A 23,470-nucleotide genomic window follows, 5' to 3' on the forward strand; every position below is an offset into this window, starting at 1 on the left:
TGGGTCCTCTATTAAAGTTTGGGAGTTGTTTTCCTCATTCAATTAACACGAATACTGAGAATTTGAGGTTTGAAACAAGCACACACTCACATACACACACACACACACACACGCACGCACGCACACACCCACACACACACATACACACGCACACAAATGCATTCAAGAGTTATCAGATACAATTTTATCTCCGAAGGTTTTTTCTCAAAACATTACATACGAAATGGTGAAAAGATGCAGTTCATAGAAGTAAATAAGTGATGTGGCCATATGGGTAATTGTGCCATGTGACTTGTACCTTGCACTAACGTTTGTTGTGGAAATATAAAGATGTCTTATGATTCTATTAAACAACTATCTTTGACTTTTTTCAATCTCCGTGATCTTCAAAACACACTCCAGTGAACTAAAAATCGTTAAAAACCCTGTTCTGTATTGTGTGCTATAATAGCTCACTTAAAACCACTTTCGTAGACAGTCACATTGGCAAAAGAAGCCCAGCGAAACATCACAGCTTTTTGAGGCAACAGTCTCATACAAATTTACAGGAAAAAACACCTGTTTTATTATGATTTAATTGATGCTTCTGTTTTCGCAATCTGCATACATTGTCAGCAAATGGCTGTTCTCTTAAATTAAAACATCAAAGATTTTAAAGTCTGATTTTCCCAATAGGGCTATTTGTGAAGGGACACGTTTTTCTCTTTCTCTTTTGCTCTGCTAAGATATTGAACAAATCTCAGAAGAAAGTCTCTGCTGATTTTCAATTGTTTCTTTCACAACTTCTGATATTTTATATATATGTATAGTTCAAAAAACTAATTTAAAACTGTCTTTGGGCACAAAACATGTTAGTGGCACTGTAAGAAACTAATTATTGTTGTTAAGAAAACAAATAAGAAAAAAGGCCTCTACATGCAACAACAGAGCAATTTCTTCTTATTTATGATCAGATTGTGTTTTTGTGGGTGGATATCATGGGCACATACATTTCCTGAATAAGCAATGTTTGTACTTTGACAGAATTTCTGAAATAATTTCTGGGTTATTCTTAAAATGTCTCATTGTTACTGCGCAAAGACACCGTTTCTGGTGTAAATACAACAAAGAGCAAAAAGGAATGCGTTATCTCTGTGATCTTTAAAACACACAGAAATGAACCCAAAACATAGAATAGAGATAACAAATTAATAGTCTGTAAACACTGTTGATCTGCATTCAGACAAAATTCGAGTAAATTCAAGATTTTGTCAAAAAAATCAACATGAGCAAAATACAACAACAAATTGATGAAACAAACAATGATACACAATCATATTGTAAGCAGAAGAGAATTTAAAAAACAAACACACACAAAAAAATTAAAAAGCAAAAGGTAACGTATGCTCCCATACACATTCCAAGAAAAGCATGTTTATACACATGATCAGATGATTCTCTTTTTGTTTTCTTAATAAATTGTTAGTACATGTGCTCTTTACCGTTAAAACGCAAAATGCATCATACAATGCTACAGTAATACTGTATCAATAGGAAAACAACTTGTTTTGAGGACATTTTATGCCAGTTGTTTCCTTCTCACGCCTCTCATAGAGATACATGTACTTGCTCTTTTTTTTTACACGCATGAGCACGCATGCACCCCACGCATAGCTTAAACAATCGATATGTACTAAATCAAAAATATTTTTAAAACAAAATCTTTTTTTTGTTTCGTGTATGAAATATGCTAAGACCTTTAAAATGTGTCAACTCGGAAATCAAGTTATTGAACTTAGACCCATCGGCGAAAGCTTGGAAGCTTGGATGGTTTGAGTCCCTTAACTTCCAACAAGGTATTATTTTTCGTGTGTGTAAATGTGTGTGTGTGTGTGTGATGTGAGTCTTTCCAAGTATTATAAATATGCGTGTCTTTGTTAAGTGTTAAATTCGAAGTACGACATACTAAATTATTCTTCAGGCAAATAATTATATTCTTAAAAGCTACTGTTTTTCAAAAACAGTGGTCAACATGCAGACATTTCGTCTAAACTTCTAAGAAATACAGATAAGTCACAGACAACTGTTTTAGAAAAACAAAACTTCAAATGCAGATAATCATTTAAGTCATAATAGTTCAAGTACTGAATAACAATATACATGTCATTAACGAATCATACAAACAAGCAAAGATCCTGCATATCAAAATATTAAAAAATAAACAAAACGCAATACACCGCTCAAGATGTAGTACTGCGGTAATAAAACATTTCAGCCAGATATGGATCTTCCTATTGACAACCGTAGCAATGCGAGCTGTTTATACAAAGCAATTTATTACAGATTTGTGAAAAACAATGTTCTAAATACAGACGATTTTTCAAAGTTACAATGAACCATGAAACACTTAACGTTAAGACGTTAAAACAAAATCAAAACTCAAATATACACCATTGACTTATTATGAAAACGGCTAACTAAAATCTAAGGTCAATTTACACTACTGACAAGCAAAACAAGAAATATGAAATGTTACTAGAGAATAGCCCAGCAGGGCACTGCTGACCGATTATCTCCCTTGCCCTGCTGGCGGATCAAAAATAAACAATGTACAAGCCTATTACAAGACACATGGAAAAGAAACTATACAAGACACAGGGGAAAGATACTATCCAGTAGCCCAGCCGGGCACTGCGGGTCCATTGTCGTCCCTGCAAACTCGTCAACAACATGTTCAAAACATATCTTACCAGAAACAGAAAAAAGTGACAATCAAATAGCCTTGCAGGGACCTTCTGAGAGATTGTCTCCCCTGCACTACTGTTGGGTCTGAAGCCCCAAACACTGTCTTTCCAGGCACTTCAGAAAAATTCAACCAACACATATACAGCAGCTAGGAAAAAAAGTTACGGTCAAGTAACAAGCAAGCAGTTAAGACCAGCATAGCGCTACCAGTCTAAATCCCATCCAAGGGCAAAATCTATGGTAACAACCAGAACAACAAAAAGCATTACCCGCTGACATTAAAAAAACCTTTTACTATTATGTACATCCACTAGCAAAACAAAACAAAACAGACTCGAGAGCAAAACCGACACCCCTGTGGAAACAAGTTTCAAGGCAAAAAACAAAACATGCCTCCATTGATAAAATGGAGGAGGGATGGGCGGCGGAAAAACTTGTCACCAAATCTAAAAACCTGACCTTTAGAGCTGCTGGAATCTTGCAAAGTGACGCTAGCTAAGCTCTGCGCAAGTCGCTGACCAGTGGTTTGGTTCTAGCGCCTCGCTCCGAACCAATCAGAAAGGCCCATCCAATTACCTAAACCGCTTATCGCCACGCGCGCGTGGTGAGAAGTTTATTTTTGGATGAAATTTCATTTTTGATAATAATTGATATCGATCCACCCAGAAGCAAACAGACAAACACGCAAACAATGAAACAAAACCGAACAGACTGGCAAACAAACAAGCCAATTACTTCAAATAAAACTTTCTAAACAATCAAGACAATCATGCAAAACACAACAAAATAAACCAGACAAAACACAACAAAATAAACCAGACAAAACACAATTAAAAACATTTGAGCAACATAATAGCAAATAGCAATGATTGTCACAATAACTAGTTCATGGGTAACACTTCATTAACAGGTAAAAGTTGTAATAGAAAACAAAATTGCTTAAATCTTACTCAAAGTTATTTCCCTTTAGTCATGATACAACTTTGTATTCTAAAATTACATAGAACGTTAGAACGTTACATGGGAATAGTTTTTTTTAGCACGTAAAAGCATTACGTTATCAATAATTTAACTTTACAGTATAACAACACCTAACACACAATTGAACATTTGACATTAAATGTTTTGTGCATAATATTCACAATAACTGAATAAATGGTTCAGTTCTGTAATATGTGCAGATACAAAATAGCAAAGAAAATATTTGAGATGAAAGTATTTTTTTCTTGATATGTACAGTACCCGGCGAAAGTGATTTTTCGTCATTTTCAAATTGTCGTAACATGTGAACCAGATAAGGTACATCAAAAAGGAAGGCAGAGTCGTGGAGGATATTTTACTGGCTAAACGTAGTGCATATTATTTAATCGTTTTCTTTTTTCAACTGTTCATAAACTGTGTTATACAGGGTAAGGGTCAAGCGAGTCGTGATTGCAGGCAAACGTGTCACTTTGACATGCTACAAAAATCGTAAAAATGCATATTTTACAAGCAGGTAAAGACAGTTGTGGAGGAAATTCATCTCTCAGCATGATCATCTAATTAGAATTATTCGCCAAAGCGTAACATAATTACAAAAATGAACATAAATCACTTAGACAGGGTTGTTTGGGAAAAACCTTCTTGCTTTTTTTTTTTAACCTTTTGGTAATGTTAGTTTAGAGTTGTGATATGTACACAAAGAAGTGAACGTCCACAGGCATACAGCCTTCTGTGCAAGCAGACATTTAACATAAATGATTTCTGATTTCTACCATCGTAACAATCATCAGTCCATTGCGTTCTAAAGATTTGAGGTTTGCACAATTTCACAAGCAGATTCTAGCATACTCTCTGTTATACAAGTCAAATACAATGAAAGGTTTTCAAAAATGGGAATATCTGACAGGGACCATCGATGAACACGTCAGTAAACGTGAGGGAGTTGAAGTATCTATCCTCTGTTGTAGAAGATAAGAAGAGAACTTTGTTGCATGAACAGATGCACTCACGTTTCTTTAACGTATTACCCGGTCCAAAAAAAGTGGAATAATACTAATTCCAATTGAAACTTGTGCAGATACCACTTTTGGGTTTGATAGTTAACAAAAAACTAAATAAAGAAATACTTTCATTTCACCTCTACCACAATCTAAGACACACCCGTCAACAGGTTAAAACTATGAGCTTTGCAGAGCGAGCAAGCACACATACTAAAGTATTAGTGACCTGGGCAAATTTGATGTTTCTTTCCTTCTAAATCATTATTTTGTGTTCCAATACTGATCAACCAATCAAGAACACACAACACGTATTAGACGGTGACGTCATGAAATGTTGTCATATTTAAACATTATGTTCTATCACTATGACACTGCAACAGCTGTACCGTCTCTTTCTGTTTTCAATGGTTCGAACGTTACACAAATGAAACAATCTGAAATAAGAACTGTTTGTTCGACTTCTGTTGTGTTTCTCTCAAACTTATGCCAGCATCCAGTGTTCCTTGGAGCAATCTTTTGATTCTATGAGGTGTCCATGGGCTCCTCAAAAATGGGTACTTGCTTTTGCAGTCTTGGTGTTTGCTCCTGCCCAATGGCCACATCCACTGCGGGCACGGGGACTTGCTTTTTAAGGCTGGCTAATTTCTCTTGAAGATTGGCTAGGTCAAGTTGGTATTTAGTCATTTGATTTTGCAGTCTCGTAGCTTGCATTTGCCATCTTGTTGTTACTTGCAATTCGGGTATTTCCTCTTGTACCATCGGTATTTGATTTTCCAGATGTTCGATCCGCATTTGCATTCTAGAGAATTCCTTTTGCAGTGGGTCCTGCTTGCTGAGAAGTGACAACCATTCCTCTAGTTCATAACATTTAATTTGTGGTACTTGATCTGGTTGAGTTACTTCAAAATAATATGCTTCTGGTTTACGCTTAAAACAAAGGCCGTGAAAATATTTCACCTTCGCTTCTACAACGCGGAGGTCTTGTCCCTCGTCCACGTCATGAAAACGTACCTCCACTGGGTTTGAGGGAGCGTGTTGGCCAACCCAAATCAATTTTTCTGGAAAGCGGCGGCCAAGTTTTTGTTTAATATCTTTTTGTTGTTCATCGCTGATTGTATAACCATGTGCAACAAAAAATGTTGCGCATGGACTTTCGGGGTTTTTCTTTTCGCCTATACCTGAAAACCAGCTGCCTCCTCCCGGGACAGAAGCAAACGCACATATGTTCCCCTGAATTTCTTGCGGGTCCTTCCATTCATCCTCGGATACGTTGTCGGAAAGGTACGGAAAAGGTAAATCGGAGGTTTTACGTTTATTGTTTCCCTTTGCCTGTACTCGTAAGCTTTCCTGCATATATTGCTCAATTCCATCAACGCAAATGTGCACTTCTTCTCCTTGTTTGAGACGCTGAAGCTCCGCAGAGGTGTGGGGCAAACTGTTCACTGGAAGCTCTTCTTCTGCTATCTTTTGAATCAGTTCAAGCATTTCACCTTGTCGTTGACTTGCTAGCCCTTTATTCAGCGATGTTCTAGTATGGGACTGGAATGTACTTATCATTGAATGGGGGACTCTGGGCTTTACCCTGATCATAACGTGGTTTTTATCTTTATAAAAGGACCTTTCAAAATGATCACAAAATTGTCTGTTATCTGTAATAAGCTCCCGAAGTTTGTCATCGACTTTTTGGTCAAATTGTTCCAGCTGCTGAGGTATTTCCGCATGTATGATGAGAGTACCTCCACCTTCTGTATTCATGCATGCATTGACGTTTTTCAGAAACTCCGATGTTTCCTTCTTCAGGTATGCGTCAAGATCATCTTTAAGTGGGACAACCTTGATGTATTTGGTAGCTCGTCTCTCGACCTCAGCGCATCGTGAACAACCTACAGAAAAACACAAACAATAACACAGGTTTTGTAAAGTAGAAGTATTATTTTATCAACTGCACTGACTTGCATTTCACTTACATTTGAACATTTAAATGACACGTCTTGATGATCCGCTGATTAATCACTCACACACACACACACACACACACACACACACACACACACACACACACACACACACACACACACACACAAAGATACACACACACACACACATGCAAACAATAACGCCAGCACATATACCACCCACCCCTTGACATACAAATACAAACGCACAATCAAACCACACACAAGCACAAGTGCACACAAGAAGAGAAGACACGTACGTTTCCGCGTGTGTGAGTGTGTGTGGGTGTGTGTTTGTGTGTTTGTGTATGTTTGTGTTTATGTGTGTGTGTTTTTGGTGTGTGTGTGTGTGTGTGACTGAGAGAGTGTGTTTTGGTGTGTATGTGTATGTTCATGTGTGTGTGTTTGTGGTGTGTGTGTTTGTGTGTGTATGTTGACTTGTCCATAGGTTTAAATTCCAAAATAGGGTGACCATACTAACAACTATCGATAGGGTGACCAGGAATTATAAATTCATGTGAGCCTTAACAATAGTCTTAATATATTTAATACTAGATGAATACTCGCTTCGCCGGGAAGAAGTCAAGCTGCGTAAAGTAAACGCTGTTCCGATATGATGAGCGAGTTGTCACAACAAGCCGTCACATGCCAACCCACTCGCCTGCATGTTCTATTTTTATTCTGCACAACCCGCTGTACTGTTAATTACATTTAGTCAAGTTTTGACTAAATGTTTTAACATAGAGGGGGGAATCGAGACGAGGGTCGTGGTGTATGTGTGTGCGTGTGTGTGTGTGCGTGTGTCTGTGTGTGTGTGTAGAGCGATTCAGACTAAACTACTGGACCGATCTTTATGAAATTTGACATGAGAGTTCCTGGGTATGAAATCCCCGAACGTCTTTTCATTTTTTTGATAAATGTCTTTGATGACGTACGTCATATCCGGCTTTTCGTGAAAGTTGAGGCGGCACTGTCACGCCCTCATTTTTCAACCAAATTGGTTGAAATTTTGGTCAAGTCATCTTCGACGAAGCCCGGACTTCGGTATTGCATTTCAGCTTGGTGGCTTAAAAATTAATTAATGACTTTGGTCATTAAAAATCTGAAAATTGTAAAAAAAAAAAATTTTTATAAAACGATCCAAATTTACGTTCATCTTATTCTCCATCATTTGCTGATTCCAAAAACATATAAATATGTTATATTTGGAATAACAACAAGCTCTGAAAATTAAATATATAAAAATTATTATCAAATTTTTTTTTCGAAATCAATTTAAAAACACTTTCATCTTATTCCTTGTCGGTTCCGCTCCCATGGGGCCGCCTTCTCGCGGCGGGAGTGTTTCCACTAAGCTACCCCACTCCTTTACTTCTCTTCTTTTGTCTTATTTCTGCCTTACCAGTCCTTTCACCTATATTTCCTTCCAAAAAACTCTCCCTACTATTCCCTGCAGTTTTCTGATTCCTTTCTTGTCTTATTTCTACCTGACTGGATCCGTCACCTTTATTTCACTTCCCAAAAGTCTTCTTTTCCACATCTTTATTTCTCTGTGGTCTTCTTAAGACCCAGCGTGTTTGCCGTGCGCTGCGACCTGTACCGGTTTGGGCTGGTGACCTGATGATTGAGGGGTTTACTTAGTTGCGACTTTGTAGCGCCAACACATCATTTTGGCCCAGTCTTTATCTAAGACAGGAGGTTGAAAAAGGCTTACCCGCTTCAATCAATCGGCTGGTCAAGTCTGGGTATATGTCTTGAGCATATTGCATCGGACCTTTGGCTAAAGGAGCAAGCGGCGGTAGGAGGGGGCGGCGGTAGTCGGGACAAACACTATGCCAAGTTGTTACCTAACCCGTTTCCGCTTGGAAAGAGTTGACGAACATTATGCCAAGTTGTTACCTAACCCGTTTCCGCTTGGAAAGAGTTAAATCTCCTATTACAGATTGATACCATATGTTTCCTCTTATCGCTGCGTATATCCATCTGTATCCTTGGCGCTCTGGAGTTGGATAACCGCTCCACCTAAGCGTCCCCTTGTTGGGCTCCGTGGTGGGTGGGGATCAGATGCGACGAAGATAAAGGCCTCAAACATGGCCACCTCTTCTTCTTCTTTTTTTTCAAGCACCCGAAACGGAAACAAACGAAGATACTGCGTTGACTCTGACTCTGACGATGAAGTCCGAGTCAGAGCAACAAAGAACAACATCAGCGAGGCCTGGCCCCGTTTCATTGTTGTTGAGACAGCAGATGAGGCACAGCCCATCTCCAAACTTTCGCCTTTTGCGATACAGAAGGTTATTGCAGGAGTATCATCAACGATAGACAACATTAAGAGGCTTCGTAATGGTTCTCTACTGATTGAATGTCCTTCAAAAAAGGCATCAGATGGTCTTCTCCGTCTGAATGGTCAGAAATTTGTTGATAGACCGGTCAAGGTCAGTCCTCACAGAGGCCTGAACACCAGCAAAGGAGTCATCCGATGCCGAGAGCTGGAGGGCCTCAGTGAGGCTGAAATAAAAGGTCTAAAGGATCAAGGTGTCATTGATGTGTACCGGGTGTTGATCAGGAAGGGCGATATCAGAGTACCCACCAACACCCTTTTCGTCACTTTTTGTACCCCAACCATCCCTGAGAAAATAAAAGTGGGATGTGTTCAAATAAGAGTGACTTTGTATATTCCATCACCAATGAGATGTTTCCAATGCCAAAGATTTGGACATTCAAAGGCTGGATGTAAACAGAAGGCAGTGTGCGAGAGGTGTGGCGGAGATCCTCACGAAGGTCCCTGCACATCACCACCCACCTGCACAAACTGTAAGGGAAACCATTCCCCGTCCTCCAGAGAATGTCCAAAATACAAGTTTGAACAGGCCATTCAAAAAACAAAAACGGAGAAAAAGATGTCTTTCTCAGACGCCAGGAAGGAGGTTGAAAAAACTAATGTTTTTTCCTTCCAGAAAAGTTTTGCGGCAGCAGTCAGTCAAAGACCTGCAATAAAGTCAACACCCACCCAGACCAGTATTTCGTATAGGTCTGTGGGTGTCCAGGCAGGCCCGTCTATGTTGAAAAGGACAGAGCCCACAAGAAACAAAAGTATTTGTACACAGACAGATGAAAGCACAGGTGGGGCTATCCCCACTGGAGACTCTATGGGGTCTCCTGGTGAGGTTTGCTTCACCGCCCCAACTGGAGACCCTGTGGGGGCTCCTGGTGAGGTTCGCTTCACCACCCCAATTGAGGACCCTATGGGGTCTCCTGGTGAGGTTCGCTTCACCACCCCAACCCAGAAGCCCGTTCACAGGGCAACTCACAGGAAGGGGGCCGTCGAGGTAGTGGAGGTAGTGGACCTTACTCAATCCACACCACGAACACCTCCGGACAAGGGAAAAGTTACTCTGCCCCAAAGATCGCCTCGCACCCCAAAAATGGAGAAAAATCCCATCACACTATACAATCATTTTGGGAGTTTATCCGACGAAGAGGGTATGGAGGCAGAAACTTCTTAAAACTAAACAAACATAGCCAATTTTATTCAATGGAATTGTAGAGGGGTCCAAGCTAACTATGAAGAATTATGTCTACTTTTACACAAATTTCATCCTGTTGCTACAGCATTACAGGAAACAATGCTGAAACCAAACAAAGATTTTAATGTATCTGGATACAATGTTTTTAGAAACCATTCAGACAATAACACGTCTGGGGGAGTTGCTCTTTTGATTAAGAAAAGTGTACTTTGTAGTGAGATCAACCTATGTACAAACATTCAAGCCGTCGCAGCACGAGTGACATTAGATAAAACCATCACTCTCTGCAGTGTATATCTGTCACCATCAAAATGTTACACGAAGCACGATCTTGAAAATCTTATTGATCAGCTTCCAGCTCCCTTTGTTTTAATGGGAGATTTTAACGCTCATTCCCCTTTATGGGGCAGCAACTCTCTAAGTACGAGAGGACGAATTCTAGAAGATTTTTTAGACAATCGTAATCTATGCGTTTTAAACGATGGAGTACCAACATATCTCCATCCAGCAACAGGATGCAAGTCCATACTAGATCTAGTTATTTGCGACTCCTCTCTTGTTCTAGACTTTGAATTTAAAGTCTATGATGACACATGTGGTAGCGATCATTTCCCTATCTTGATGTCTCAAATAGATGGATTGGAAGAAGCTTCCCCCCAGAGATGGAACCTGAACAAGGCAAACTGGCTGTCTTTTACTGCCGAATGTTCTGTCCAACTCACAGAAGACACTGTCTTTGATGGAAGTGACGACCCATCATCTATTTTTACAAACACTCTACAAGACATTGCCACTGAGTACATCCCAAAAACATCTTCAAACAACCGCATTAAAGTGCCATGGTTTAATAAAGAATGCCAAGAAGCCCGATCTGAGCGAAAGAGAAGTCTACACAGGTTCTACAGATGCCCGACCCTTAGCAAGAAGTTGACTTTCTTCAGATTTCGCGCTAAGAGTCGCACTGTCATAAAACATTCTAAAAGAACATCCTGGAGGTCTTTTTGCTCAAACTTAAACTCTAAGGTATCATCAAGTAAAGTTTGGAATGCTATTCGTAAAATCAAAGGGAAAAAAGGATCTGCATCAATTAACCACCTTGTGGTAAATGGATCCCTTATAACCCAAAAGAATGAAGTAGCAAACGTTCTGGCTTCAACAATGGAGAAAAACTCATCAACAGAAAATTACTGCACAGATTTTCAAAAAATCAAAGCCACCCAAGAACGTAAACCCATAAACTTCTCATCTCAGAATGAGGAGAACTACAACAAGTTGTTCAGTATAACTGAACTCAAACAAGCCTTACAAAAATGCAACAACTCAGCAACGGGGCTGGACGGAATACATTATCAGTTCCTCACACACCTACCAGAAAGTTGTCTTCTGGTCTTGCTGAAGGTTTTTAACCACATATGGGAGAGTGGATCCTTTCCACCTTCATGGCAAGAAGCGATGATTGTCCCCATTCCAAAACCAGGTAAAGATCATACAAACCCCAGCAACTACCGTCCGATAGCCTTGACCAGCTGTCTGTGTAAAACCATGGAGAGATTGGTCAACGCTAGGATGGTGTGGTACCTAGAAAAACAAAACCTCTTAAGTGATGTGCAATGTGGCTTCCGAAAGGGACACAGCACCACTGATCATTTGGTACGTTTTGAGACCTTCGTTCGAGAGGCCTTTGCGAGATCTGAACATGTACTAGCTATATTTTTTGACCTCGAGAAGGCTTACGACACGACCTGGAAACACGGTATTTTAGCCGATTTGCATGAAATGGGTTTTCGTGGACGTCTCCCTGTTTTTGTGGAAGGATTTCTAAGTAATCGATTTTTTACAGTACGGGTCGGTCCCAACCTATCAGAGTTCTGTCAACAAGAGATGGGTGTTCCCCAAGGAAGCATTCTATCACCCATGTTGTTCAACATCAAAATCAATAACATAGTAAAGGCAGTACTGAAAGGATCCGAGTCATCCTTGTTTGTTGATGACTTTGCACTTTGTGTGCGTGGCAAATCCCTACATAGAGTGGAAAGGCAGCTTCAATTATGTATAGACAAGGTGCAAAAATGGGTAACAGAGAACGGTTTCAAATTTTCCACCAGCAAAACTGTCTGTATGCATCTTTGCAAACAAAGGGGAGCCATGCCAGAACCCTCTCTGGTCCTGAATGGTAATCCTGTCAAGGTTGTTGAAGAATTTAAATTCCTAGGACTGACCTTTGACCGTCGACTAACATTCCTTAAACATATCCAGTATCTGAGAACATCATGTCTGAAAGCTCTGGATGTATTGAAAGTGGTTTCTCATACGGACTGGGGTGCTGACCGCACAGTCCTACTCAGACTTTACCGTGCTTTAATCCGATCCAAGTTGGACTATGGTTGTGTCGTCTATGGTGGAGCTGCAAAATCCAACCTAAGGCTATTAGACACAATACACCACCAGGGTATACGTCTTTGTCTGGGAGCTTTCAGGACGTCTCCAGTACAGTCCTTATATTTTGAGGCCAAAGAACCCTCTCTGAGGCTGCGACGCCTGAAACTCACCCTAAATTATGTGTTGAAACTGAAAGCTATGCCTACAAATCCAGCCTACCAATGCGTATTTCAACCACAATGCTCTGATTTTTTTGAAAGTCACCCAAATGATCGAGCACCTCTGTCTTCTCGGATTCAGTCACATCTGGCCGAATCAAAGATAAAACTCGATCATGTTAGTGAAAATCGATGGACAGAAACACCACCATGGACATTGCCAGATCCAGTTGTTCGACTCGATCTGACAAGGTTAAAGAAGTCAGAGACAAATGATTTGATTTTTAAACAGTGTTTTAGCCAGTTCTGTACCGAGTTTCCTTCCCATCAACGAATATACACTGATGGGTCCAAAGCTGAAAGTAAAGTGGCATCAGCTTCTGTCACAGGTCCTAAACTCGATAGGGCCTTTTCGGCCCGTCTTCCGGATGACAGTTCTGTATTTTCTGCAGAGTTGAAAGCTTTACAGCTAGCTCTGAAACAGGTATATCAGTCAAAAAAGAAAGACTTCCTGATTCTGTCGGATTCCCTATCGGCTCTTACCGCCGTGAAGAGAACTCAGCTAGATCACCCACTGTTGGTCGAAATCCAAGAGCTACATGCATCTCTGATTGAAGAAGGCAAAAGGATTGTGTTTGCATGGGTGCCATCCCATGTTGGAATTAGAGGCAACTCTGCAGCTGATCAAGCTGCTAAAGAAGCCAGAGAAAGACTCATCACTGACAAACACACAAAGCATTCAGATTTCAGAACTCGCACCAACATGTACATAAAGTACCCATGGCAGAGTGAATGGGACGAATGTGAAGAAAATAAACTTCATAAGATCGTCCCCCAGCTGTCGGACAGCCTACCCCAATGTCGCCTCAACAGGAAAGAAGAGACAGTTCTCTGTCGATTACACATTGGGCACAGTCACATTACACATTCGTATCTGCTGAAAGGTGAAGATCCACCATACTGTTTTGGATGTGACGAACCATGGACATTAGAACATGTTCTCACAAAATGTGTAGACGTTCAAGAATTTCGAGACAAACACTACAATGCGGAAACACTGAAGGTTTTATTCCGGGATGTTCCCCCGGACAAGATTTTTAACTTTTTAAAAGAGATCAAGATTTTTTACAAGATTTAAAGTACCAGAAGTGAAAATTATTAATTTTTAGAACCTTCTTTTACAGTGATAGATTTGAATGTAAATAGTCTGAAACGTAGAACTTGCCATATGAAGGGAAAAGAAAATAACTGCATCGGTCTCGAATAGCAGCTAGCATCTGCTGAAGAGACATTAAACCCCAAAAACCAACCAACCAACCTTGTCGGTTCCTGATTCCAAAAGCATATAGATATATGTTTGGATTAAAAACACGCTCAGAAAGTTAAAACGAAGAGAGCTACAGAAAAGCGTGCTATCCTTCTCAGCGCAACGAATACCCCGCTCTTCTTGTCAATTCCACTGGCACTGCCTTTGCCATGGGCGGTGGAGTGACGATGCTACGAGTATACGGTCTTGCTGTGTGGCGTTGCGTTCAGTTTCATTCTGTGAGTTCGACAGCTACTTGACTAAATGTTGTATTTTCGCCTTACGCGACTTGTTTTATTTCTATCTTCTTCTTCTTCTTCTGCGTTCGATGTTGGTGGCCGTGCTAGATCCTCAGACCAGTGGCTGCCAGGAGGTCCGCAGTTTTATTTCTATCAAAGTCTGCCTGCGACGGGCTGGGCCTAGCAGACGATGCATGGCTGCTTGTTTATTTCTCCATGGCAACAAACTCCGTTGGAACGAGAACTCGGTTTAGAGTAATAATTATTAAAGTTCAACATTGAATTAATTATACGCTCATATTAAAGAGGAGAATGTTGGGAGACAAAATTAAAATTAAACAGTCGAAAATATGTTACTTGAGTTCAATACTTTTCCGGAAGTGAGCCCAGGCTAGTGATGGGTCGGCTAGAGATTACAAAAATAATTTGTTTCCACATCAGCTTGAAAGCTGCTAAAGTGGTCGTGTTTGTAACATTGTTGGCATTAAAAGTTTAAAGTAAGAACTTTACTTTCAGAAAATCAGTACAGGGCCGATGGAAAATACGTGCGTCATAACGTTTTAGAAATGTCCCAATTACAAAGGGAAGGTCAAGGTAGTTGAATGCCGCAAGCAGATGTAAACAAACTCTCAGCGCCAAATTCAAAGCACGAGAAATGGAGAATGCTTCCCACAAAATTAAACTTACAGAGAAAGCATAATTTGGAGATCACTTACTAAGTTTAAAAGAAATATAAACAAACAAAAGTTCTCAGTGCATCTCGTCTGTCGCTTGTCTTGTGATGATCTTTTATAATGAGCTTTGGCGGTGTGTCAAGTTTATCATCGTCTCAAAGTAAAATAACAAGAATAATGGAATCATCAACAAATCAAAAATGTACAGTTAAATTCGCCGCACACTCCACTGGTTACCCATCCAAGCCCGCATTGAATACAAACTGTCCACTCTCTGCTTTCACTTCTTCTCTGCCTCGTCTCCTGCTTATTTCTCTGAACTTCTCACTGTATACACTCCTGCTAGACAACTCCGCTCCTCTTCTGATAGCCGCACCCTAGTCATCCCACACACAAAATCAAAAGCATATGGACAACGCACTTTTGCATTTTGCGCATCTACTCAATGGAACTCTCTCCCCTCTCACATTCGCCACTCTCAGTCAGTACAGTCATTCAAGCGAGCACTCAAAACTCACCTCTTCCAGAAACACAACTCCTAAAGTCGCAACATTTTGCCATCCTGTTCTGTAACGGTTCCATCTCTATTCAGCTTGTTATTTTTGTCTTTTGTTTTAAATTATTATAAATATAATTTTTCACTGCAGTAGTCCTTTAACTTTAACCCTTAGCTGTAGGCTAGATATGCACAAGTCATGTCGGTGCCACATAATGCTGACACACATGTTCCTGTGCATAGTTTATGGATAACGTGTAGTTGGGAAGTTAAGAGTAGAAATAATTAGTATTTAGTGTAGGAGGAGGGTTGGGGGTGGGTAGGGATGGGGTGGGTATGGTTTACTTTGAGCAGGTCGGTTTCAGTTTTAATAAACAATTTTAGAGAATTGTGTATCTTATATTTGAGTCTTTCGTGTTTTAGACATTGATGCATTTAATAGTTTTAACGAGTTGTCTTTTGTTTTATCATTCTGGTGTTTATCTAGCTGTGCTGTGTATCTTATAAGAAGTTCTTAAAAGTTCGAAGTTATTTTAGCATATAGGTTTTATTTTTATTTTTTATTTTTATTTTTTTTTTATGGTCTTAACAGTTAAACATGTATTACGTTATCATTAAGATTCATGCTTTGTTAGCACTAAGCAGTTGTTTTAATCAGTCTGGTTTTCTCTTGTTTTCATCTTATGAACATTCTAAATGTTAGACTAACTTATTGTCTTGTACAGAATAACAACTGTGTGAATGGTGCTATACTGAATGAAAGAGTGTGACATGAAGTTCTTGTACATCATTGTAAAGAGTGTGAATGACGTTTTAGTTTAGATGTCAAGCGCTTAGAGCAAGCCTTTTTAACGAAAGTTTTTGATTTAGCGCTATATAAATGTTCTTATTATTATTATTATTATTAAATTGTCGTGGAGAAACTGGTTACATCTTGTGCTCAGTTTCTCTGCAACAAGCAAAGACAGTGGCCGTGTTGACTCGCTCATCGTTATAAAACTGTACAGTGTACACTTTTAAGATTACAACGAAAAGGCCTCAGCAAAGCCCTGTACAGCGCTTCTATGCCGTGGAACATCGCCTGCGGCTAAATTGGGTTACTCATCCAGGGCAATGTTATGATGTTATATATCTGACTGTGTGACAGGCGAGACAAGGGATGGTTCGCCACATTTGGAGAGACGTTTCAGTGGTTGCGCCGGGGACCCGGCACGCCGGCTTAGCCGGCGCACCGCACGAAGGAAGGGAGATAAACGCGCAAAACACTGGAGAAGAGTAAAAATAGTATAACGGGAATATGGATTGAGCGTTGTCGACAGTGACCTTCTAAAAATAGAAACGGGAATATGGATTGATGCCACACGAAGGAAGGGAGATAAACGCTGAAAACACTGGAGAAGATAAGGAAGGGTTACTGGGAATGGATCCAGAGAAAACCCAAAATTGGTTCTGCGCTGCGCGCTGAGAGCACGTGTTGAAATATCTCATCGAGCAGGTTGTGTCCGGGGTGTCCAAATTTGAAACAGATCCATCGAGAACCTTAGGCGTGTATCGCGGATACACACACACACACACACACACACACACACACACACACACACACACACACACACACACACACACACACACACACACAAGTCGTATATATATAGATTGCTGTGTTTTAGTTTTGCATGAGAAGTAGACGTTTGCAGCTATCAAAGTAAAAGTCTTCCTCAGAATGTAAATGTCATTCCATATACACGCACACCCCTATCCACCAGGGGGGGGGGGGGGGTCTTTTTCACGCTTTTGTATTTGTTCAGAGACTGTAGAGAACACAAAGACGTCAACACACTTCTTTTTGCTATCCAAGCCAATAATGCTGCGTCGCTCACAAGAAATAACGGTTTTAGGTGTGACGAAAAAAAGAACAGGGCCTGAGTACGGTGATAAATACAAGACTTATTTTACAACCATTTGAAAAATACATACATCCCCCGTGGCTGCCCGCATAACGAAATCGTTTTTCTCGTGTTTTGAACTTGCCAGTGTTACAGCACAGAGCAGAGTCCGTCCCGCACTTTGCTTTGTGTACATCACGTGGCCGGCCACCCAAACACCCGCACAACGCAACATTTTCACGAGAAAAACACGTTTATTTGTTTGCTTTGTCTGTATTACACATTTATATTTACGTTTACCACTGACACACCAAATTGTATACTTTAGTTTGCAAGTGAATCGTTATCATACAAAATAACGTTATCACGAGACGAACAGAGATCTCAGAGATCGTCTGCTTCTCAACTGTTACGCGCAAATCGTGTATTATCTATTTTTGCGGAAACCTCCCGAAGAAATACAATCTCAGCGGCTTCCACCTGCAACATAGTCGTGCTTATTTGGAATGTAACGTCCTAATTCTTCGTCAGTCACACCTATCTCGAAAACTAAGCGTCGCACAGAACCAGCGCCCTTCCATTACAAGCTGCTGGCGGAAAAGAGCCACTCCTTTCTGCTGGTGTTAACGCCGGTGTAGCACGAGGAAATGGCTTCAGGTGTTCTCCCCCCAATGTGGAACCTACCTTCTGAGTCCCCCCAATGTGGAACCTACCTTCTGAGTCCCCCCAATGTGGAACCTACCTTCTGAGTCCCCCCAATGTGGAACCTACCTTCTGAGTCCCCCCAATGTGGAACCTACCTTCTGAGTCCCCCCAATGTGGAACCTACCTTCTGAGTCCCCCCAATGTGGAACCTACCTTCTGAGTCCCCCCAAGCTTCGTCCGAAAATGTTACTTCCCTCACCAAAAAAATGACTCCCTCCATAACACGAGGAAACTATATAATCCCCTCGACAGGTGAACTCAGAGTAAAAATTCCGAACAAAAAAGTTAACCCCCTGACGCAAAACTGTTTGCCCATGGGCAGTCCTTGGAAAAGGAGTAAAAGATAAAAGGTAAAAGGGTTGAAGGTAGGGGTAGCGCGACTGCACTTGGGTGTCATCCACTAGTGAAACATTCCATTTACGCATTATTCCACAACCACGACATGATATTCCAATAGCGCGACATTTTACTGGTACAATATTCCACTAACGCATTATTCCGCGACCACGAAATTCCAATAGCGTGACATTTTACTGGTAGGATATTCCACTAGCCAAGCGTCATTCCACCACCGCATCATTGTACTAGCGAGACATTCCGTTAGTGCGACATCCTATTAGAGCGAAATTCCACCAATGCGATATTCTACTGGAGCAAGATTTGAATAGATGAATAAAACCAAGAGTGGCTTCATGTCGAAAAAAAAAGATTCCTGAGTTTTGATTTCGCCCAAAAGGGGAATATCAAAAATGCATGAATTTAGCTTGCCTTTTGGAGAAGTTAGGTTAAGTTGGTTTTTTTAGAAGTTTTCTTCGTCTTGTTTAACATCAGTGCGTGGAAATGAAACTACAAACCTTTCCTATATCAGCGTTTATTCACGGCACTTACGTCCACACAATAACTATAACAACCCACTTCCCAACTTCTGTACATGTATCTGCCCTATCTTTCCGCACAGAGAGCTCATGCAGCTTCACAAGTATGTATATACACGCAAGTTTTATACAAGGAACACGCCCTGGATCGTGGAACGCCTAGTTGTGTCCACCGCAGGCGCTACACACGATTATGTCCCCCGCAAGACCAACCACATGGTAGGTGTCTCCAAATTAATGCCTTAAAATAGTAGATAACCAGACTTTCTTGTATTGAAGTTTATATCATACTGACCGGTACTTTTTACATTTAGTCAAGTTTTGACTAAATGTTTTAACATAGAAGGGGGAATCGAGACGAGGGTCGTAGTGTATGTGTGTCTGTGTGTGTGTGTGTCTGTGTGTGTGTGTGTGTGTGTGTGTGTGTGTGTGTGTGTGTGTGTGTGTGTGTGTGTCTGTGTGTGTCTGTGTGTCTGTGTGTGTATGTGTGTGTGAGTGTGTGTAGAGCGATTCAGAGTAAACTACTGGACCGATCTTTATGAAATTTTACATGAGAATTCCTGGGAATAATATTCCCAGACGGTTTTTTCATTTTTTCGATAAATGTCTTTGATGACGTCATGTCCGGCTTTTTGTAAAAGTGAATGCGGCACCGTCACACCTTCATTTTGCAATGAAATTGATTGACATTTTGGCCAAGCAATCTTCGTCAAAGGCCGGGATTTGGTATTGCATTTCAGCTTGGAGGCTTAACAACGAATTGATGACTTTGGTCATTAAAAATCTGCAAATTGTAATTAAAATTATTTTTTTATAAAACGATCTATAAACCATTTCATCTTTTTTGTTATCATTTTCTGATTCCAAAAACATATAAATATGTTATATTCAAATTAACAACAAGCTCTGAAAATTAAAAATATGAAAATTATGATTTAATCTAAATTACCGAAATCGATTTAAAAACAATTTCATCTTGTTACTTGTTAGTTCCTGATTCCAAAAACATAGATATGTTATGTTTGGATTAAAAACAAGCTCAGAAAGTTAAAAAGAATAGAGATACAGAAAAGCGCGCTCCCCTGCTAAACGCAACTGCTTCCACGCTATACTGACTGGCTTGTCAATTTCACTGCGTTTTACACGTGTCGGGGATTGACGAAGCTGTATTGTCTTGGTGAAAAAGTGCAGTGCGTTCAGTTTCATTCCGTGAGTTCGACAACTTGACTAAATGTAGTAATTTCGCATTACGCGACTTGTTTTTGCATTGGATCAGCCAGTTTTCTTACCATTTATACTCTCTTGTACTACATAAGAGAAGAAATTTCACCAAGACAGGTCAGAAATACTGTCCCCCACGTTAAAAATGATAAAATAACACAAAGCACGGTCAACAGAAGGGCTTAAATCTTCTTGCTTGTCAAAGTCTAACTACTTGTGGATACTGCTTTCCATTTTTAAGTTTCAGCTTAGTTAAGTTTAGACTCACGATGGGTACAAAGATCAACAGTGAAATTGTACGGGGTAAGGCCCCCCGCAGCTTGGTCAAAAATGCGGGGGACCTTATCTGGTGTCTGCAGGGGACCTTACCCACTGAGAATCGAGTACCACAAAATAACGCTAGATTAGAGCAGCTTATCCACGATGCTGGTGCCCCAAAACGCGCATAAAAGTCTGCAAGGTATCGAAGATTGAACTGTGAGTATTAGAATAGTGATTCAAATGGTAGTTCTGGGTTAATGTGTAAGAAACTGAGACCTCTCTGCGTAATTTTTACGTACTTCGGCAGAAAATCGAACGCCACTGTTCACGAGTAGCCTACACACCAAGACCTAAGTAAAATAATGTACTTATTGCCTAGGTAATTCTGCTTCGGAATATCTATAATAAATAATGTGATCTGCCATCAAATACCTCCACAGGGTAATTCGTTTGCGATATATCATCTCTGTTTCCGCGTGCGGGGGCCATAATCGTGTGTAGCGCCTGCGGTGGACACAAATAGGCGTTCCACGATCCAGGGCGTGAGGAAGAATGTAATACAATACAAGTCTGTCCTTATTTCTATTTCATTATTCTACTGAGGTTGAACTAGAAAGAGCAAGCAGCGCATTAATTTTCTGGTATCCTACGGACAACCCCATTGGATTTGACGAACACCACCATGACCACCCCGTCTCTCTTCTTCTCACGCTTGTACATTCTGGCCTTGATGGATATCTTGGCTCGCTCTAATTGTGTCAAGTCATCGTTAATAAACAACTTGCGGACTGGTCTCATTTTTTCGCGCGTATGTTATGTCTCTGTGTACTTTACAGTCTGTGGTTTGTTTCTTTTTGTGTGCTAAATAAAATTACCTTTTATAAGTTTCCTGTAACGGCGCAGCCAGTGTTCATATAATGGGCATGGTCAATGTCTGGCCGGGAATATAATATATGTGATCAACATTTGTTAGTTATATCTCAGGACTCAGGACTCAGGAATGTTTTATTTAAGGCCATAGCCCATAGAAAGGGTGATACACCATGGGACAGGTTCATTGTATCATTATACCTGACAGTCGGCCGACTGCTTCGTCACCCGACCGTGTTTGCTCGCCGGGCCACCGTAAATCCATTTTTATGAGAGTATCATCGGCATCAGCGGACAACCGCGGTTGACCGACTGCACAGTTATCCGAATGGCCAAGTGGAGTGTTAAATTTAGCGACATTACCACTTCCGCTTGCTCTCTCCCACATGTGATGAAAATGGTCGATTTTGAAGAATAAGAGCAACGCTGCAATCGGGCGTCTCCCCGTGCAAAGACGTACAGTCGACCGACTGGCATCGTCTTCGTCAAACCCGGTTTTGTTGGATTACTGTATTTCACTCGGGCAACTGCAGTTGATCGACTGTGTTTCTGGCTTGTGAAACTGGCCCCATGACACACGGAAATGCAAAGAACAGGCAATCTTAAAATCGATCAATCACAGTGTATGTTTATCTGGCACTACTCCACGCACTGGCACTGACTCGCATGCGCACTGAACTGTTTTACAATCATCTGCACATATGCAGATTATCAGTTCTATCGCGTGCAAGAGTGTCCGAAAATCAACATAATGAGGACAAAGATGGTATCTTGAAATTCAAAACGGGGCGAAAAATGAGAGAGAAAAAAGTTCACTTACCATCTGTACCCATAACTGACAGCTTGGTAAAAATAATGTCAAATACGCCGTGAATAATGAAGCTTAACAGTTAGTTTTTGGTTTCTGTTTAGTGAGAATTTCATTTGCGAGCCCACTTCATATCTCACTTCCTCTTGTCTAGTCACCTCACCTGATTCGCGACACAGACGAAAGTAGGATTTACCGTACACATTGGTATGAACCAATATTTGCGTTTCACGATCAGAGGAAGCTAAAGATCAAAGTTAGGAGACTTCATTTGAACTCAAGACTGCCGGTAAAAATCGGCAAACAATTTTAGAATGATGGGTTTTCAGCATCTTTTTTACGGAATAGAAATAAGTCGTAATCACCGAGAATATCGCTATATCTTTTCGCTTTTAAATTAAAACATTGGAATCGTCGACTTGTCTGGGCTCCCTGTTCATACTTTTGTTGCCATGATCTAGCTCCATAGGCATAAATAGATCCCTGCGCCTTGAGTCTGAGTCTGGAGATACGCGCGCGATATAAGACTTCATATATAATAACAACCGTTGCAACAGAACTTATTTTGACTGAATTATGTGATCAACAGACTAAAGTCTTCTGGAAGAAAGTTTCACAACTACAAGAAAGCACCGGTTTGCAGAATGGCTTGCGCGAACACTGGGAATGATAAGCTAGGGATAGGGGTGAGGGGGTATTTTAGAGCGAAAAAGGGTGACGGAAACAGCATAGGAGAACTATACTCCCACGTTGTCTTCATTGAAAGACTTGTCTTGAAGAAACACTAAAATGAGAAAGCAAATAGAACAAAGGAGGGAATTGAATGGTTCTCTTTAGGTTTCCTGCAATATGTTCACACTGGGCACTTCAATTCTGGCTTCAATTCTGGGCACTTCAATTCTCCATCACTGAATCAAAGTCACTGTTCCTTTCATCGCTTGATGTCACGCGAGGCCTTTGCCAAGAGTTTCCCGTGGTGCTGGATTCGCCTATATTAAAGTATGTTCGTAGACACACTGTTGAAAATGGTGATCACAAGGTCGACATCGCCTGTCGCCTTCTAGATTTATTTAGGCAGAAATCAATATACACAGTTTGAAATATATCTGTATACATTTGTTTGTGCTTGTGCCAACATATAACATGACTGGGAGACGCAATGGTTTAAAAGGTGTAAAGTCAATGCTTGCATGTATCTGTTGGCTTGCCTTTTCCTTAAAGGCACAGTGCAGCTCACAGCCTTCGTTTTGCGTTTTTGTTGCAGCTGAGTGCATTTACACTTCAAAAATCCTCCTATGGTAGTAAAACAAACCCAAAACTACCCAACGACGACCTCTTTGAAGCTCGACAGTTTCTTGTTCAGTTCACGCGAGTGCATAAATTATTACGTGGTGTTTGGTGGGCATG

General features: G+C 40.6%; 2 long non-coding RNA genes across 2 annotated transcripts in view; one reads left to right on the plus strand and one right to left on the minus strand.

The window, feature by feature from the left end:
* LOC138961467 (uncharacterized) overlaps positions 1–23,470 on the plus strand; it is a 394,970-nt gene that overhangs the window by 16,493 nt on the left and 355,007 nt on the right. The gene's annotated exons all lie outside the window — the stretch shown is intronic.
* LOC138961428 (uncharacterized) lies at positions 168–22,209 on the minus strand. The gene is made up of 2 exons (XR_011454181.1): positions 22,076–22,209; positions 168–6,589 (listed from the first exon to the last, which is right to left on the minus strand). It is a non-coding gene; the product is annotated as an uncharacterized lncRNA (long non-coding RNA).

The sequence above is a fragment of the Littorina saxatilis genome, linkage group LG3 (assembly GCF_037325665.1).
Source record: "Littorina saxatilis isolate snail1 linkage group LG3, US_GU_Lsax_2.0, whole genome shotgun sequence".
In the NCBI taxonomy this organism is placed as follows: domain Eukaryota; kingdom Metazoa; phylum Mollusca; class Gastropoda; order Littorinimorpha; family Littorinidae; genus Littorina; species Littorina saxatilis.